Source organism: Lithobates pipiens, unplaced genomic scaffold (genome assembly GCF_037356315.1).
Source record: "Lithobates pipiens isolate NorthernLeopardFrog02 unplaced genomic scaffold, aLitPip1_a1.2 Scaffold_13, whole genome shotgun sequence".
In the NCBI taxonomy this organism is placed as follows: Eukaryota; Metazoa; Chordata; class Amphibia; order Anura; family Ranidae; genus Lithobates; species Lithobates pipiens.
Window position 1 is genome coordinate 153,647,967 of NW_027507718.1, and position 13,135 is coordinate 153,661,101.

The following is a 13,135-nucleotide window of genomic DNA, read 5'->3' on the forward strand; positions in this document are numbered from 1 at the left end:
ATTAGTCTAAATGGGCTAGGACAGTTATGCCCTTAGCTCTTAATCTGGCTAAAGGAGATGCCAGAATTTTTGAGAACACCCATAGTGCGGTGGTTAGACTGAATGGCAGGGCCACAAACTGAAAATGAAGATTTTCTATCTCGAAGCGAAGAAACTTCCGGCATGTGGAGATATGCATACTTGATATCGCTCAATGCCAAAAACTCCCTTCCTTGCAGGATGGAAAAACTGATCGGATTGATTCCATGCGAAAGGACCGGATATTTAAGTGTCGGTTCAGATCTTTGAGATCTAGAATGGGTCTTCTCTGTTTCATTACCATTAAAAGGTTTGAATAAAAACCTGAACCCTGTTCCTCTAAGGGAACCTCTGATATCACCAGCTGGGATAAGACATGATCCAGAGCTAGAAAAAGACTTAATTTTCTCTGGATCCCTGGGAACATTTGATCTTAGAAAATGAGACAGAAATTCTCAGAACTCTAGATTGTAACCTAGAGAAGCTGAGGAAGCCACCCATCTGGTCTTGACATTATTTCCGCCAGACCTTTGAAAATTGCAGAAGCATTCCCCCCACCCGAGCGAGCACGGCGCCCCTTCATAAGGAGGCTTTAGCATTCTACTTTGTGGGCTTACTGCCCCAAGACCTCTTGACTGCCCTTAGGGTCTTCCCCTTGAACCTGACAGTGAAAGCTGCTGAGACTGCCTAGAGGTCGAGCCCCTGGCACAGGTGAGGAAGCACGCTTAGAGAAATGTTTAAACTTCTTTACTGGTAAAATAGCTTTTCGCGTTAGAGATTCTTTGGATATATTTATCCAGATAGTCCCCAAATAGCCGTTAACCATGAAAGGGGAGACTAGCCAAAATTGTTAAAAGGTGCTTTGGCTGACCAATTCCTCAGCCACAGAACTCGATAATGCACTAGTCCTAGCATAAGCCGTGAAGCTTGGATGATAGAATCTTTCATAGCATCTACTGTAAAACATAGTGCATCTGATACTCCAGCCCATTGCTGGGCCTGCTGATAAGAAAGAATCTTAAGTATCTCCACAAACTGTTCTTTAATGGACAGATATGCTACTGAACTTGCTAGAGACATTGTTTTTAAAAAGTTCCAACTTTTTATCTGTTGGATCTTTTATCAGCGCATCATCCACCGGACAAGTGAGATTTTTGTTCACTGAGGCGATTGCAGCATCAATTGCTGGAACCCTCCCACCCCCCCACCCCCCCCCCCCCCCCATTTCTTACAGAATAACTCCTCCATAGGATAAAGTGTAGAAAACTTTCTGGTAGGATAATACGGTTTATCCGGGTGTTCCCATTCAGAATATATAAGAATTTTTAGCCATGAATGAATAGGAAAAGCATCCCCAGATGGGGGAGGTTTTAGTGATCCCAAACCAGAGGTGGGTTCACCAAGAGCAGGCAGCAAAAAGGTTGAACGAACTAATTTAGTAATAGGGTGTACAAGCAAACTGCCTCTTATACTACTCACTCTTAGAGCTGCACGATTCTGGCCAAAATGAGAATCATGATTTTTTTTGCTTAGAATAAAAAGATCACGATTCTCTCGCGACGTAGAGTCTCACATTATACAAAAAAAAAAAAAAAAAAGGCTAACTTTACTGGTTAGTGTGATTTTTTTTTAAATTCATTAAAGTAATTTTCTATTGCATTTGAAAGACTGCTGCGCAAATACAGTGTGACAAAATATTGCAACAAGCACCATTTTTATTCTCTAGAATGTCTACCAAGGGGTTTTAAGTAATTTTCTATCAAAAAAATATTTCAACTTGAAACCAAAATGTTTAGTGTTTAAGTGTTTACATTTTTTCACTTACACAAAGTCTATTCCATTGATAAATTGTTATAATGTTTATACTTAAGTTCAACTGCTAAAGAATGTTTTGATTCTTGACTGCATAGTTTCTCTTCCTTTCTTTTGAGGGCTGTGGCTTTAGAAGAGCAGAGAGGATTCTTTGCATAGAAAGAATTGTAAAACAATTTCATCAAGATCACAATAACTATTCGACGATTAATTGTGCAGCTCTACTCGTCCTATAATATGATCCTCGGAAGAGGATATATTGGTATCTTCCAAGTCTCTTAGAAAATCTTCCTGATCCCCTGCCCCTTGCATCCAGAGGAACCTAGAGGTAACCCACAATCTTGGACCTGCAACAGCACCCTGCCAGTAAAAAAAAAAAAAAAAAAAAACACCTTTATGGCCTTACTACCAAAAAGTACTGGATCCCAGGGTGCAGCTCTCTAAAAAGAGGCATTCGCAGGCAAAACCTAATTTCTTCAGACACATTGCCCAGGTACCATTCCTTAGGCCCATCAAAGGACACACTGAACAGGTCCAGTCAGCATGACTAGCCCCAGCAAGGATTGCTCCAGTGGAGCTCAGCACATATTTACTCGTGACCAACACTTTAGACATTGGTGAAAAAACAGAAGCACTCCCAGTAGTGGGAGAGGTTACATAGGGGCGTGCATTTCTGGTCTTAGGGCGTGCCAGTGTCCAACACCTAAAGGTGGCCTATTAACCCACATAGTAACTACTATGGCTGTGTCCCCCGATGTATGAAAAGAAAAGGATTTTATCCTCTTACGACTTTTTACATTTTCCCACTGACAAAGATACGATCAGCCTATAAATTTTAATGGTAGATTTTAATAGCCCTTTCAGACTGAGGTGATTTTCAGGCGTTTTACTGGGAAGGTGCACTTGCAGGATGTTAGGAAAATTCCTGCAAGCAGCGACTTTGGGGCAGTTTGAAATGAATGGGCAGCACTTCCCAAGCACCTGAAAAGTGCTTCAGAAGCGCCGCAACACGGGTGTTTTTAATCCCTTCTTTAGGGTTAAAAGCATCTATTGGCCGAAAGCAGCGCTAAAGTGCAGCTAAAACAAGCAGCGCTTTAGCGCCAACAGTCAACGTCCACAGTGTGAAAGGGGTCTAACCGTGAGAGACAGAACAAAAAAAAAATTCTGAAAAACACATTTCAAAAGAGTTATAAAATTAAGTTGAATTTTGAGTGAAATAAGAATTTGACCCCTTCGCAAAACAGCCTTAGTACTTGGTGGCACAACCCTTGTTGGCAATCACAGAGATAAGACATTTCTTATCGTTGGCCACCAGGTTTGCACACATCTCAAGAGGGTTTCTGTCCCACTCTTTGCAGATCTTCTCCAAGTCATTAAGGTTTCGAGGCTGAGGTTTGGTAAATTGAACCTTCAGCTTCCGTCATATTTCCTATGTGGTGCGCTATACTGTGACAGGGGTAGTACAACCTCAAGGGATGGTATGTTATACAAGAGCTTGAATTATAAGTACCGTGGCTGGGCAATTATGCAGATACTAGTTTGATATAGCACAAAATTACTTACAAATGTTTGAAACTTATATGTAGGTCAGTATAACATATGCTCTATAGGGAACCATGCAATTCCTCTTTAAAAAAATCAGAAGGTTGTGAAATACACTTTTAATATCAGAAAGAAATATATACATAAAATATACAAGAATCCAAGTGTCCTTAAATTGTGCAAAATAAAACGATTATAGATGCGATTATAAAAAGTGCCCAAAATCGCATACAGTACTAAAATTTTTATACAGGTGAATAAACTCTAAAACTTAATACAATATTGAAAATGAAATCTTATTTAGAATGGCGAATGTCCATTACACTGTGCAAAATGTGGCGATTACATCCAAAAATCGCATAAAATGCCAGTGCTTGAATATAGTAGTGAAAAAATAGTGAACAAAATGCAGTAAAGGTGATACTGGGTATATCTCTCGTGATCCTGTGTGATCTGGTTATGGGTGTCCCCTTACCTTACAGCTGTAAGGTAACAGCATATGACCAGTATATCCTTCGGGTCCTTGATGCTCTTTCCCTTTAAGGTCCTTCTGTGGTGTCCACAAATCCTGGCGTTTTGTGTTCTGCCTAGTGTAGTAGTTTGAACAATTTACCTTTATTAAAAAATAAAACAGATAAAGTACTCACAGATTTAAAATGGGCGCTGTAAAACGGGACGAGAGCTACCGGAAGTGACACATACCGAGCTCGCTGTTCGTTTATACAGCGCCCATTTTAAATATCTGTTTGCGAGTACTTTATCTGTTTATTTTTTAATAAAAGTAAATTGTTCAAACTACTACACTATGGGGCATACTTCCTCTATATCTCTCTAACCCCACACATATGCCAACCGCTGAGGGACCCCCACGCTGAATACCTCAGAGCTACCATTTAAAGGGGCCATAGAGCGCAATAGGCAGAACACAACGCCAGGATTTGGGGACACCACAGCAGGACCTTAAAAGGGAAAGAGCATCAAGGACCCCAAGGATATACTGGTCATATGCTGTTACCTTACAGCTGTAAGGTAAGGGGACACCCATAACCAGATCACAGGATCACGAGAGATATACCCATCACCTTTACTGTATTTTGTTCACCATTTTTTTCACTACTATATTTAAGCACTGGCACTTTATGCAATTTTTTTGGATGTAATCGCCACATTTTGCACAGTGCAATGGACATTCGTCATTCTAAATAAGATTTCATTTTCGATATTGTATTATGTTTTAGAGAGTTTATTTACCTGTATAAAACTTTTATCACTGTATGATTTTGATAGGATAGAGAATATATATATATATATATATATATATATATATATATATATATATATATATATATATATATACACACACACACACACACACACACACACATATATTTTCTGATATTTACTTAAAGTGTATGTCACAACCTTCTGATTTTTAAAGAGGAATTGCATGGTTCCCTATAGAGCATATGCTATACTGACCTATATATACACACGTTTCAAACATTTGTAAGTAATTTTGTGCTATAATAAAACTAGCATCTGCATAATTGCCCAGCCACGGTACTTATAATTCAAGCTCTTATATAACATACCATCCCTTGAGGTTGTACTACCCCTGTCACAGTATAGCGCTCCACTACTCTTTATTTGCTAGTTTATTCTTTTGGGTTCAGATATCTCCCTTCAGTGTCTGCAGCAGTAAGTCTCCCTTTCTTACCCTGATTAGGTGCAGGAATATCTTTATACCATATTTCCTATGTGATTAAGGTCTGGAGACTGGCTAGGCCACGCCAGGACCTAATGTGCTTCTTCTTGAGTTGCATTGGCCATGTGTTTTGGGTCATTGTCATTCTGGAAGACCCATCCATGACCCATTTTCAATGCCCTGGCTGAGGGAAGACAGTTCTCCCCCAAGATTTGACAGTATATGGCCCGGCCATAGTCTGATGCGGTCAAGTCGTCCTTTCCCCTTCGCAAAAAAAACACTCCCAAAGCATAAAGTTTCCAACTCCATGTTGGACAGTGGGGATGGTGTTCTTGGGGCCATATGCAGCATTCCTCCTCCAAACACAGCGAGTTGAGGCCAAAAAGCTCGATTTTTGAGCTGCAGGATTACAGTCCTTTACAGGGAAGCGTGTTACCAATTATTTTCTTGGCAACTATGGTCCCAGCTGCCTTGAAATCATTGACAAGATTCTCCTGTGTAGTTTCTGGGCTGATTGCTCACCATTCTCATGATCAATAAAACTCCAGGAGGGGAGATCTTGCATGAAGCCCCAGACAGGGGGAGATTGACAGCTATGCGTTTCTTTCATTTGTGAAATATTGGACCAACTGCTGTCACCCTCTCACCAAACTGCTTGGCGATGGTCTTGTAGCCCATTCCAGCTTTGTGTAGGCCTACAATCTTCTCCCTGAAATACTTTCTCAGCTCTTTGGTCTTGGCCATGGTGGAGAGATTGGAATCTGATCAATTGCTTCTGTCGAAAGGGGGTGTTTTTTTTTTTACAGTTAACAAGCTCAGATTAGGAGCACTCCCTTTAACCACCTCGCGCCGGCCCTATAGCCGAATGACGGCCGTAGGGCAGGCGCGTTCGTCCGGGAGGCCGTCCTAATGTTTACTTCCACAATGCGCACCGCCGCGCATCGCGGAAGTTCTGTGTTCGCCGTGTCCCCCGGGGACAGGCAAACACAGATCGCTGTAAACGGCCAAACACAGCGGCCGTTTACAGCACGATCGGCGTGTCCAATGGGAGATGATCTCATATGATCATCTCTCATCGCCGCTCTCCCTCCTCACACAGAGTGTGAGAGGGGAGAGATAAACGGCTGCAGCCGTTCTGCTTTTTTTTTTTTTTTTTTTCTAAACAAAGGAAAAGTGCCATCCTCCCCCAGCAGTTCCATCCATCCTCCCCCAGCAGTGCCACCTGCCCCCAGTGTCATTTGTCATCAGTGCCACGTATCAGTGCCACGTATCAGTGCCACGTATCAGTGCCACGTATCAGTGCCACGTATCAGTGCCACGTATCAGTGCCACGTATCAGTGCCACGTATCAGTGCCACGTATCAGTGCCACGTATCAGTGCCACGTATCAGTGCCACGTATCAGTGCCACGTATCAGTGCCACGTATCAGTGCCACGTATCAGTGCCACGTATCAGTGCCACGTATCAGTGCCACGTGCCATCTGTTGTCAGTGTCACGCATCAATGCCACTTATCAGTGCCATCTGTCATCAGTGTCACGCGTCATCAATGCCACTTATCAGTGCCATCTGTCATCAGTGTCACGCGTCATCGGTGCCATGTATTAGTGCCATCTGTCATTGGTGGCACGTATTAGTGCCACGTATTAGTGCCATCTGTCATCGGTGCCACGTATTAGTGCCACGTGTCATCAGTGCCACGTATAAGTGTCAGTGTCACGTGTCATTGTCCTGGTGCTTCAAAAAAGTGTAATAAATAGTCAACAAGTTAGATGTGTAATTTATGTTCCTAGAACACATGATGGCGCTACCTGCATGTTGGTCCTCTCTATGTGGCCAGGCTTTGAAAAAGTCCCACACATGTGGTATTGTAATACTCAGGAGTAGCAGAATTTTTTTTTTGGGGGGGGGGGGGGGTGTCATTTGTGGTATATACATGCCATGTGAGAGAAATAACCTATTACAATGACAATTTTGTGGAGAAAAGAAAAATGAAAAATCTTAATTTTGCCAAGAATTGTGGGAAAAAAATGACATAAAAAAGCTCACTATGCCTCTTACTAAATACCTTGGAATGTCTACTTTCCAAAAAGGGGTCATTTGGGGGCATTTGTACTTTCCTGACTTGTTCGGGTCACAAGAAGCGAGATAGTCCACCAGTACATCAGATGTGATCAATTTTGTGCGATTCGCACCACAGCTTGTAGAGTCTCTAACTTTCTCAAAGACCAAATAATATCCACTAATTTGGATTATTTTTACCAAAGATATGTAGCAGTATAAATTGTGGCCAAAATTTATGAAGAAAAAAATTAATAATTTGCATAATTCTGTCACAGAAACAAAGAAATATGCGTTTTTTTCAAAAATTTCGGTCTTTTTTCATTTATAGCGCAAAAAATAAAAACCCCAGAGGTGATCAAATACCACCAAAAGAAAGCTCTATTTGTGGGAAAAAAAGGACAAAAAATTAATTTGGGTAAAGTGTTGCATGACTGAGTAATTGTCATTCAAAGTGTGAGCACCGAAAGCTGAAAATTGGTCTGGGCAGGAAGGGTGTTTAAGTGCCCAGTAAGCAAGTGGTTAAGAGCAATCCTAATCTCAGCTCGTTACCTGTATAGATGACCTGGGAGCACGAAATCTTGCTGATTGATGGGGGGGGGGGGGGGGGATTAAATACTTTTCACACTCATTAAAATGCAAATTTATAGCTTTTTCGAAAAGGCATTTTTCTGGACATTTGTTATTCTGTCTCTCACTTAAAATAAACCTACCATTAAAATTATAGACTGATCATTTGTCAGTGGGCAAACATACAAAATCAGCAGGGGATACAATTTTTTCCCTCACTGTAGCAACCCCCAGGAGCTGGGGGTTTCAAGCGCATAGCTTATTTGCTTTGTCCTCCTACCCTTCTGGTGACATCACACCTGCCCATGTGTGCCACGTGGTTTGGAGTGTACTTCCGAGCTTTTTCCAGGCTCCCTAGCCCAGCAGACCCAAGCCACAGCGGTCGGGACTACCACTGGTGGTACCTAAGGGAAGAAGTTGAGAGACTTGCATCGTACCTACTTCAGATCAGCATGTTTTTATCTTATATTTATTTAATCTACTGCTAAATGGGGGGGTTAAAGAACCACCCTCTAAGCGGTTGGTTTGCAGCCACTTAAGTGGTGCTTCCCCCCCCCCCCCTTTTCTTCCTTGGCTTTCTATACAGAGCTGGCCAAAACGGAGGAAAACAGCTACCTTTCGAGCACATTTGGACCAATGAACTTTGCGGACTTGGTTGGCCATTTCTTTGTACACCAAGTGCCCTTTATATGCATTTTGTAGGCTTGCTGAGCATTAATCCTCCATGCGACAGACTATTTCTAACTTCAATAGTCAGACCACACATGCTATTCATTCATGAACAGTGAATGTATTCCAAGTCTTTATTAGGTCTCTTTAGTACCCACAAGGGCATGGTGAGACAGTCAGGTTGCACAATATCACGGCTTTTGCTGACCGAGGCAATGAGCTTTTCAACGTTAGCAAGCATATTGAACAAGGCTCCATCTTCAACATAGCGACAATTGCCAAGGCTGAGAATTAAACAGCACTTTTAGTCACCGATGTCTGCCCCTCTAGCACTCACTGGAAGTGGAGGGGGTGGAAGCTGTTGGCTCAGGCGCTCAGCAGTTCACTGAAAGGCTGAGCCAGGTACCAGTCAAGGCTCCTGTGTGGATACTGACCATATAGTTGCAATCTTCACTGAGCCTTGACCGGCTTTGACGTCAGCTGAAAACAGGTCACGGGAGTGCAGAAGGAACTGCAAGACAAGCTTTGCCAGTACTTCTACTTTAAATAGAATTCGATCTGGATGCATGTCTCACATTCTGAAAAAAATCCAACATAGCTTTCAAATGCCTTATACACTAGTCATGTGACCCCCCCACCCCAATATGCAGTCCGTGGGTGGAGCTAGAGACCTCGACGTAACCAGCACTGTCACACAGTAGCAGAGAAGAGAGCCTCCTTGTGTTCTCCCCCAGTGAGTCATGATTGATAAGGGATTCCTCTCCCTGGTCAACCGGACACGTTTCACACAAAGGTTTAAGGAAAAGTTCAGAGACTGTCTTTACCAGCAGAACAGCTGGTGAAAGCAATCTGAACTGTTGCTAAAGTTTGTGCTTTTTTGTGAAACCTGAGAATGGTAAACTAGGGAGCGGCATCCCCTATCAATCATGACTCCCAATTAGAGGTCGACTGATATGGGTTTTTCTCCGCTGTGTGTAACTGGAGAGAGGAGCTGACAAATTCAGTGTGATATCGGAGGTGGGCAGGGCGGGACCCAGCAGCTATCCAGCCAATGATTGGGTTGTTTAAGGGGTGGGGCCACATACACGTATTGGCCCGCCCAGATTCCATCCCATTGGCAGGTGTTGGATAGCTGGGCCCCGCCCACCCCGCCACTTAACCTCAATTTTGACAGCTCTTCTCTCTCCCTACAGTGTCACACACTGTGGCGCTTTTCTGCAAACAGTGTGGCGAAGGGAGGAGGATTACCCACACTCTGCTGGCAGAGGTGCAGTCAGTGTTATATACATCGGCCTAATTTGAAGAATAATCAGCTGATGCCGATTTCTTCAAAATGGCCAAATATCGGCCGATATATCGGTCAATCTCTACTCCTAATAGTGCTGTCCCACAGTCCTAACTTCAAAGCCACACCCAGCTGTCACTTAGGACATCTGGAACACAAGAAAGCAAAGAGACTGAAGGAGAAATTAAGAAGCATGCATAGTATGGGGACAATGCAGCAGACACGGAATTGGCTATTTTGGGGACAGTGAAAGTGGGAGGAGATTAGAAAGGCAGGGTCAACCAAATATAAAAAGATGGGTTAAGAAAAGATGCACAGTATAAAAGACACCGTTCTAAATTTAAATACCAAGAGAAAAGTTTTGGGTTTAATGACACTGCACCCGTGCATCCATTAAACCCAACACTTCTCTTGGTATTTAAATTTAGAATGGTGTTCTTTATACTGTGCATTTTTTCTTAGCTCATCTTTATATTTAAATACCTGGTTGATCTTGCCTTTCTACTATCCTCTGCACAAAGTACCAAGGTAAGTGCCTCATGAAGGAGCTAGCGCATGCAGTAACTTTAAAAGGCCATCCCTAGATAGGCATGGTTTCCAAGGTTCCCTAGATCCAGATACACTGCTTCTGTGTGGGCATTAGAATACAGTGAAGGTTGAAGAATCGGAAGAGAACAAATAAAACTAAACTAATGAAGCTTAATCACCTTCAAAAACTAGCAAAAAATAAAAATAAACTAAGGACTCTTGAGTGGAGCATGGTAAAAAAACAAAACAAATTTTATTCATTTTTAAATTGTTTAAAAAAAAAAAAAAGTGATCACTTTTATTGCCGTCACAAGGAATGTAAACATCCCTTGTGACAATAGGTGGTGACAGGTACTCTTTATGGAGGGTTTGGGGGTCTAAAAGACCCCCGATCCATCCTTTACACTTCAAAGTATTTAGATCGCCGAAAACGGCGATTCTAAATACTGTATATTTTTTTAAATTCGGCGCCATTGGCAGCCGAGTAAACAGGAAGTGACGTCATGACGTCGCTTCGGTGTTTACAATTAGGAGACTGGAATGATGCCACTTACGGCATCATTCCAGTCCCTCCCTAGCCGCTGGAAGCGGCGGATGTGAGATCGGGAGACATCCCCTCCCGCATAACCGCAGAGTGGCTTTTAGCCGCATCAGTTGTTATGGCTGGAAAGCCAATCGCCCGCTCAGAAAAACGATACTGGGATGATGCCTGCAGGTGCGGGCATCATCTCGGTATACCCCCCGGAAGCAGAGTACGCACATCTGCGTACGCTCGGCGGGAAGGGGTTAATGGGGCTTTTGCTGTCTGAAAAGTCTCGGGGGGGGGGGGGGGGATTCTTCCATCCACCTTTCATGTGGATGGAAGCATTTTTTTATCCAGCCGGGGGCTGAATGAAAAAAGAAAAAAAAAAACGCCAACAGTGAGCAATATCATTGAACAACAAAGATAAGGACGCCACAAGATCAGCCTCCTCATCTCCCCAATATAATCAGAGGAGAAGTTGCAGCCAGGTGTAGGTTAGGATGGAGTCAGGTCCACCGAGGAGAGGGGAATTGCAACCAGGTGGATGGGAGGAGAGTTCCAACCAGTTGGAGGGGAGGATAGAGCCAGGTTCACAGAGGACAGGGGGAGTTGCAGCCAGGTGCACCGAGGGGACTTGCAGCCAGGGGGAGGATGGAGCCAGGTGCACATGGGAAAAGAGATGCACATAGGTGGAGGGTAGGATAGAGCCAGGTCCACAGAGAAGGGAGTTGCAGCCAGGTGGAGCGTAGGTCCAAGCCAGGTGCACCAAGGAGAGGCGCGTTGCAGCCAGGTGGAGGGTAGGACTGGGGCAGGTACACACAGGAGAGTATAAACATTTTATATATATCTTTTTTATTTCATAACAGCTATAGCATTACTTTATCTGCGGGTAACTTCAGATTTTTCTGTATGCTTCTTGCTGCCTGCTTTCCTCCGTCAGCTTTTTAGAGAAGCTTAAGCTGACAGGAAGAGCCTGTTTAGAGAGAGCAGTGGGCAAAAATAGGGGAGACATAAGCGGTAGTAGATGGGGCTTCATGGCCCGGAGGGGGAGTGGGCGGAGCCTTGTCAGACTTTTATAATGATCGAGTTGCCAGAGCTTTTCATGGACTGTATGAGCACCTCCCCCAGTGATGGAAGGATGGCACGCTGTAGTCTGTACAGAGCGGTATCCCGCAAGAGGGACAACGGAGGCATTTACAAACAGAAAAAACAGAGTGGTCCCCAGTGGACATAAGAGTATTGAGCTGCAGGGGGAGAAAAAAAAAAAAAGTAGATCAATACCCCTACTGCTATTTGCAAAACTACTATTGAGATGTTTAAACAGAGTTTAGCATTAAAACACACTGATCTTTTTCATTTTGACCATCATTGTTCTTTAACCTCAGCGTATGGAAGAGATTTTTTTTTTTTTTAAACAAACCTATACGAAAAAAAAAAAAACGACCATATCTGTAAATATACTAACTGGCTCAAAATGTATGGTCACAAAACCACAGTAAGCCATTCCTAGAGACCAAGTACAGTACCTGAATGCGAGATTGTGTTTCCAGCACGATCCCATCCCGCTGGAAACACACCGCTCTCTGCCGCTGTAATGCCGTGTGAGCACTGCGCGGTCACTTATATAGGCATGGGGCGTGGTCACCGGGAAATTTCACACGGTGGCCCCGCCCTTTATGACGTCAAGTTCCGGGGCATGCTGGGACTTTACATCATAAGGGGCTGGTCCACCGGAAGAACCAGAGAGCAGGAGAAGCGACTGGAGAGCGTGAAGGAGTCGGAAGAAGACCCTTGCAATCGGAAGACCCCCAGAGCTGCCCAATTACTTTGAAAACCTGTGTTGTGTGTTTGACAATTTTTCCCCAGGTGAATGGGTAGGAGCACGATATACCCCATACACATAGGGTGGGGGGCCGTGATCTGGGGGCTCCCTTATTAAAAGAGGCCCCTGGATTCAGATAAGCCCCCCGCACACAGACCCGACAACCAACGGCCAAGGTTGTCGGGAAGAGGCCCTTATCATAGGGACAAAGTGCTTTGGGGTGGGAGGGCACCCCCCTTCCCCAAAGCACCCACCCTCCCCATCTTGAGGGCATGTGGCCTGGTACGACTCGGGGGAAGGGGGGGGCACTCTCGTCCCCCACCCCCTTTTCTGACCGGCCAGGGCTGCGTGCTTTAATAGGGGTCTGGTATGGATTTTGGGGGGACCCCCACTCAGTTTTTTTTCGGCATAGGGGTTCCCCTTAAAACTCATACCAGACCCAAGGGCCTGGTATGCTCCTGGGGGGAACCCATGAGGGTTTTTTTATTTAAACTTTTGCGTGGAGTTCTCCCTTAAGAGTCATAACAAACACTGCCTGGTATTGCCAGGAATCCAGGTCGGATTGAGGCACCAGTGTTAACCCGGCCTCAATGTCAGCAA

At 44.0% G+C, this 13,135-nt stretch overlaps 1 protein-coding gene across 2 annotated transcripts in view; it reads right to left on the bottom strand.

Annotated features, from left to right (window-relative positions):
- POLR2B (RNA polymerase II subunit B) overlaps nt 1-13,135 on the bottom strand; it is a 726,171-nt gene that overhangs the window by 570,805 nt on the left and 142,231 nt on the right. The gene's annotated exons all lie outside the window — the stretch shown is intronic.